Here is a 7500-nt window from a genome sequence, read left to right on the forward strand (position 1 = left end):
AAACACCGTAAAAATAACATGGCAGAAGACACTCGATATCAGGAACAGGAAAGACGACTATAAACATGGAACAAAAAATACAGAATACACGACAAGAAATAACAAAAAAAGAACGCAGAAAAAACAGGACAAAAGACAAGAAGCCTCAAACGCACGACAAAATACGATACACGAGACTCGTAAAAACGACGAATGACACAATATAAACGACACAGGCTAATAAAACTGGACAATTTAAACAAGAAACGGCACAGGCGGATCATAGGCCACAAGAAAACAGATACAAGAAAGGGCTCCAGAGACTTAGGAGACGACAGGGAATATGACACAAGAAAGATCCAGATCACATGACACAGGAAACATGCCACACGACCCAATGCACATGGCACCTGAAACACGACACACGAAATAAGACTTAAGACCCAAGACACGAAACACGACCCAATACACAAAGCACACGACCCAATACACAAAGCACACGACCTACACACACGACCCCCCCCACCCTACACACACACACACGAAAGTCAAAATCCACTCACACGAAACACGACACGAGACCCAAGACACGAAACAAGACGCCCCCTCCCCCCCACACACTAAAAAACAGAGAGCAAACAAGCACTCCAAGCCATACGATAAGACGCAGTCACCCGTTATCGTGTCAGACACACTCACGGCTTCACCCTCACCCTCTGCCCCCTCCAACTCCTCCCCCTTTTTTGTTTAGGAGATTGGCTGAGGGGGGCTGTGGTAGGGGGGCTGTGGTAGGGGGGGGGGCATGGGCAGACAACGTGGGGGGATAATGTGGGGGTGGGATTGAGGATAGTGCGATGAGGGGGTGTGAGGGTGAGGTCGACAGTGGGGTAAGGATGAGGTGGAGTAAGGTTGAGATAGGGTGAGGTTGAGGGGAATGAGGGGGGGGGGTGAGGGAGGGTAACGAGGTAGAGGGGGAGAGGTAATTGCGTGAGTCACAACGGGCCAAGAAAGTGGCTTCCCGCAAAACACAAAAGGTGTGTTCAATAAGGTCCGTGGCGTGTTAAGACGTGCTTCAGATTCGGGAGATAAATATATGATCATGTGGGACGCGGAGAAATGGGGAGAAGTAGAATAGAATGAAGAGGAAGAGACCGGGAGAGAGGGAGAAGGAAAGAGAGGCAAAGGGAGAGATAGGGAGAGAGAAGGAGGGAAAGACAGAAATGAGAAAAAGAAGATTGAGGGAGGGAGGGGGGTTAGGGAGAATAAGTGAAAAGCAGGGATTAAGGAAGAATAAGAAGAGGGAGGCAGGGATTAAGGGAGAATAAGAAGAGGGAAGGAAGGAGAATAAGAAGAGGGGGAAGGAGGGAGGAGAGAAAGAGAGAATGAACTACCTGGACCATGACAAAAGCCATCGCTCGCAAAACCACAAATGCTGAGCGATCGCCGCCACGTCACGCCGTCCCAAAATGTCAGCCCAGTCACCATCACCATCATCCTTCAGGACAAACAACCACAACCACAGACGCACAAACACCCACGCACACAAACCAATTAAAGGGCAATTTCCTCCCTCCCTCACTGTCATTATAACGAACCTCATACAACGAACTATCCCCCCCCCCTACTTAATAAAAGCCGCGGTCCCCCCCACCCCCCCACCCGCCCCTGAAAACTGGCGTCTCATCATCTCCCTCGCCGACGAGACCAATTCCAGTCCCATCAACGCCGCGTGATTCCAGGAGTCATTGCGGCCGGCGCGGAACCAGCTGACATTCAGTGGCATTCACCGATCAACATACCGCGCGGCAGATTCACTCTCGCTCGGTGCCTCGTGTGTACGCGGATGCAAACACGCAGATGGTAATGTGTATGTTGGCGCACACATACATACGCGAACGGATGGACGAAGACTTACATAAACATGAGCCCAGGCTACCGCGGACATACATACACGTTGGGACACGCAATCACATGCTTAAGAATATATACATACATGCACACAAACAGTCACAGGTACACATACGGACGCACACACACAGACACAGACACGCACACGCACTCACAAACATTTGACGGTGCAGTTGTCAGGACGTCTGTTGCGAACATCTGCCATCGGCCGCACACCTGAACTCCAATTCGGCTCACTTCCGTCCCTCACTTCACCTTTTCAAGAATATTTCTTTCATCTCTTTCTCATTCTTGTTTTCTCGTCTTTTTCCTTATCACCCTCTTTTCAAATCTCTCTCGGGTTTATATATCTATCTATCTATCTATATATATATATATAACATATATATATATATATATATATATATATATATATATATATATGTATATATATATATATATATATATATAGTTTTTTTTCATCTCTTCTTACTATAGGATCTATCTCATCTTTTAATTGATGATTATCAACTTCATCAGTTCTTTTCCCTTTAAATATCTTTCTCTTTCTGCTTAACCTCTTCCTTCGTTTTTATTCTCATCTTTCTCTTTATCAACCAATTTTCCTCTTTCTGTCTTTCTAGTCTTTTCCCTTCACACGAATATTTATCTTTCTCATCTATTTCATCTTTATTTCCTAATCAATCACTGCATATCTATTTTTCTCTTTGTTTCTCTATTTCTCCCTTTTTTGTCGTTCTTCCTTTTCTCTTTCTCTCTCTCTCTCTTTCTCTATCTCTCTCTTTCTCTATCTCTCTCTTTCTCTATCTCTCTCTTTCTCTATCTCTCTCTTTCTCTATCTCTCTCTCTCTTACTACCTCGTTACGTTTCTTTCAGCTTTCCCTTATCTCGTCTTCAATATGCCTTTCCGCTTTCTTATTCCTCTTTGCTAATTCTCCTTGAATCTCATCTTCCCCCTACTCCTCCTCCTCCTCCCTCCCCTCCCTTCCTCCTTCCTTCCTTCCTTCCTTCCATCCCTCCCTTCCTCCCTCCTTCCATCCCTCCTTTCCCCCCTCCCTCCCACCCTCCGCCCCTCCCACCCTCCTCACAATAGAGATCAACAGGTGACAAGCATCAGCATCCCCGCCAGATCTCTCGCTATTTAGCATCTCTCTCCATTTGCATACGTACTCACTGGCAGTACTTCGGCACGAGCCTTAATTGGCGTGTGAAGCATCTGGTTAATTAACTGCGAGAGAGAGAGAGTGATAGCGCTTGATGAATGGACGTGGGAAAGGGGCGCGTGAGCGAAAGATAAATACTTAAATATATTAAGCATGAAAGAAAGGAAGTTATCTCTTTCTCTTTCTCTTTATATATACACACACAAATACGTGTGTATGTGTATCTATAGGTATATGAATATGGAGGAGATAAAGAGAGAGGAGAAAAAGGAGAAAGAGAGGAGAAAAAAAGGAGAAAAAGAGAGGAAAGGTGAAAATGGAGAAAAGTAAGGAGAAAAAGAGAAAAGAGGAGAAAAAGAGAAAATAGAGGAAAAAAAGAGAAGGGAAGATAAGAGAAAAAGAGAAGGGAAGAGAAGAGAAAAAGAGAAGGGAAGAGAAGAGAAAAAGAGAAGGGAAGAGAGGAGAAAAAGAGAAGGGAAGAGAGGAGAAAAAGAGAAGGGAAGAGAGGAGAAAAAGAGAAAAGAGAGGAGAAAAAGAGAAGGGGAGAGGAGAAAAAGAGAAGGGAAGAATGGAGAAAAAGAGAAGGGAAGAGTGGAGAAAAAGAAAAGGGAAGAGGGGAGAAAAAGAGAAGAGAGGAGAGAAGAGAAGAGGAGAGAGCAATAAAAAATAAAGACAAAGGTCGAATAATGAAATGAAAAATCAGAAAAAAATATTGAAAAAAATGAAAAAGAATGAAAATGAAAAGCATCAAAATAATAGAGCCAGAACACAGACCCAAACCAAACACCGTTAAACACCTGTCCGAACACTTCACATCTATAAATAGACTTCTACCCCCCCACCATCCCCGCCCCTTCCCCTTCCCCTTCGCACCGTTTCATTCCAACAGTGACACCTTATCAACCCCCACCCCCCACTCCCCCTGGGTGCCACTCCACGGTGCCAGTGCGTGTAGCGTGGCACCTGGCAAATGAGCCACCGATTTCACAGGTGTTCGGGTGGGGGGGGGTAGGAGTGGAAACGAAAGGAGAGAACTAGAAAGAGGAGAGGGGGGAGGAGAGAAAGAGAGAGAGGAGAGGAGAGAAAGAGAGAGAGGAGAGGAGAGAAAGAGAGAGATGGGAGAGGAGAGAAAGAGAGAGATGGGAGAGGAGAGAAAGAGAGAGATGGGAGAGGAGAGAAAGAGAGAGATGGGAGAGGAGAGAAAGAGAGAGATGGGAGAGGAGAGAAAGAGAGATATGGGAGGAGAGAAAGAGAGAGATGGGAGAGGAGAGAAAGAGAGAGATGGGAGGAGAGAAAGAGAGAGATGGGAGGAGAGAAAGAGAGAGATGGGAGAGGAGAGAAAGAGAGAGATGGGAGGAGAGAAAGAGAGAGATGGGAGAGGAGAGAAAGAGAGAGATGGGAGGAGAGAAAGAGAGAGATGGGAGGAGAGAAAGAGAGAGATGGGAGAGGAGAGAAAGAGAGAGATGGGAGGAGAGAAAGAGAGAGGGGGGAGGAGAGAAAGAGAGAGGGGGGAGGAGAGAAAGAGAGAGGAGAGGAGAGAAAGAGAGAGGAGAGGAGAGAAAGAGAGAGGAGAGGAGAGAAAGAGAGAGGAGAGGAGAGAAAAAGAGAGAAGAGGAGAGAAAGAGAGAGAGAAGGGAAAGAGAAGAGAGGAGAGAAAGAGAGAGAGGGGAGGAGAGAAAGAGAGAGGGGGGAGGAGAGAAAGAGAGATGGGGGAGGAGAAAAAGAGAGGAGAGGAGAAAAAAGAGAAGAGAGGAGAGGAGAGAAAAAGAGAGGAGAGGAGAGAAAAAGAGAAGAGAGGAGAGCGAAAAAGAGAAGAGAGGAGAGCGAAAAAGAGAAGAGAGGAGAGAGAAAAAGAGAAGAGAGAGAGAAAAAGAGAGGAGAGCAGATAATGAGAAAAGCAAAGAAAAAGAAACGGTAATGAAAGAAAATACACCCGAAAATAAACGGGAAACGAGACTATTTAGAAAGCCATTCCTAAATATTTAATCCGGAGCGCGGCAACACAAGCCGAGCCCAAAACAACCAAAAACGCGAAACAAGGACGTTCCTTCGACACAGGAAACGTGCCAAGGTTATCCTTCGCTTTTTTCTCTTATTCTTAAGGATACTGTACATCACGTCTACAACTCTTACTGTTATGTCACGCTATGTGCTTTTGTTGTCGTATTTCATGTTTTTTTTATGGCTTCTTGTTATGTTCTTTCTAGTTATTAGTTCTCTTTTTTGCTTCATTATTTTCTTTCTGTTGTCTTGTTCTTCGTATTTTTTTCTATATTTCTTCTTCATATTATTGCCCTCTTGGTAACTCTTCCTCTTGATCTTTCTTCATTTCTAAACACTTTCTTAAGCCCACTCTTTCTTCTACCTCATCCACGTCTCATTTTCATTCTTGTTTATTCTTTCTCTTCCTCATCATATTTTCCTCTCTCATCCTCCTTCTTTTTCTCCATTTATTTCTCCTTCTCCTTCTCTTTCTCCATTTATTTCTCCTTCTCTTCCTTCCTCATTCCCTCAACTCCTTCATCGTGGAGGTCCTAATAAATGCCTACCGGAGGCCTCGTCACCTCTGCAAACATCCCCCTCTCCTCCTCCGGTCGCCTCCGGCCATTGCATGACGGCAGCCGCGTCACAGTGAGTGTGTCGTTGTATAATAAAAAAAATCACGTTAAAACTGCTGGGATAATGACCGCAATATTCCCCTCGTGATTGTGAGGATGGTGATCGTAATATGGGCAGATTGTGACGACATATCTATATAGTTGTGAATGACGTTGTCAAAAAAAATCGTATCATAAATGCTGGGACAATGACCGCAAAATTCCCTCGTGATTATGATAGAGAGAGAGATCGTAGAGCCGCTCGAGTTATGACCTACAGATGAACAGATGATCAGCGAGAGTTCTAATCAAAGTTCGGAGGCCATTTGAAAACGCGCTCCATGGCAACGTCACTCACGCAAACAATGATGACGACGATAACAATGCAAGTACTAAACCGGATCCCCAGGCGTGCGTTCGCTCCCTGCCGGACATAGCTCTTCCATAGACGCCAAACCATTGTTTCGATCCAGATTTGTTCTGCCTCCGCCGCGCTGACGCACCGCCCCCTTCCCTCCCCTTCCTCCCGTTCTCACTCGGTTCTACCTGTTCGACGACTGCTCTATTCGTCCTGCTATTCAAAACGTCGTAGTCACGCGTATCTGTGCGTCTACTTCCACCTATTGCAATTTTAATTTCACTTCTTCGATCATCAACAGACGGGTTAAACCAGCGCTGGGTGTTCCACGATTGCTCATTCAACCCCGGCGGCGTTTCATCACATCTGACAAATGTCGTAAATTCTTTCTTCTCTCGCCGGTTCCCGCTATCAACAGCGCCTTAAAACCATAACACCTGCTGAACTGCCCCGGAGACGATAATCGCCGGGAGAAAATTGTACAAAAGGACCCCAGACAAATCCTATACCGATTCCATTGCGTGACATAATGAAATCAATATCCATTTCTCTTTCTAAAGGCCAAAGAAAACAACACATGCAAATGAGCAGTGAGCAAGAAGAATTCAAGTGTTTCCGACAACCCGAAGCGACTCGTTTGGTGGGCAAATAAACTCGATTTCTTTCTCGTTCCTGTCCACGAATATTCTTCGCCGCCGCAGTTGTCGACAAAGTTTATGTCTCTCTACTTTTTTATATTTATGGCTGTAATGTAGTAATCTTTTGACCGCGATCGATTTCATTTCATGTTGTCCTTTCGACTGCAACCATCTATCAATTTTATTGGTGGTATAATATTCACAGCAACATTCTCGCATGAGTTTTTGCGTCTATAAAAAGAGGGCAGCAGTTTTCAATTGCTTTTGCGAGGAGGGGAAAAAGTGTATAAGCACAGACCACTTTTTTGTTTTGTTTTGGCATTGCTAGACAAAACTACTTGATGCAGTCCAGGGGGGGGGAAGGGGGGATGGCACTCGCGGGAGGGAGGGGGCGCTCAAATGGGTGCTGGTACGTGGGGGAGGGGTAAGAGAGGTAAGGGGGGAGGGGGAGCTCAAATAGGTGTTAGCGTGTGGGGGGTGGGGTGGAGAGGGGAGGGAGGGGGTGACTCGTTCGTGTAAAACATATTCAATTAAAAATAATATTCTTCAAAGCATGTAATCCCCTTGTGCCTAAACCACTTCACTTTTAATGACAGTGTTCTTTGTTCTCTGTCCAACCAATTACACTTGCTATGAAACATAAGTCAGATTACTGAGGGGACTGAAGTAATGTTTTAATATAAGATACGAACAACAAATAGTGTAATCCTACAGCAGTTCTTGGGTGATGAACCTAAATAAAAATGAATTATAATGATGCTCATCTTATCTTTCCTGTGCTCGAAAACACACCATTTGGACTCAGTGACATTACATGTGGCATAGAAACCAACATCATAAATCGATACTCATAATAT

At 45.0% G+C, this 7500-nt stretch overlaps 1 protein-coding gene across 1 annotated transcript in view; it reads right to left on the minus strand.

Annotated features, from left to right (window-relative positions):
* Positions 1 to 7500, minus strand: part of LOC122256233 (clavesin-2) — a 59540-nt gene that overhangs the window by 51402 nt on the left and 638 nt on the right. The window lies entirely within an intron of this gene.

This window comes from Penaeus japonicus, unplaced genomic scaffold (genome assembly GCF_977035675.1).
Source record: "Penaeus japonicus unplaced genomic scaffold, GWHDUDI00000001_assembly GWHDUDI00000029, whole genome shotgun sequence".
Classification (NCBI taxonomy): domain Eukaryota; kingdom Metazoa; phylum Arthropoda; class Malacostraca; order Decapoda; family Penaeidae; genus Penaeus; species Penaeus japonicus.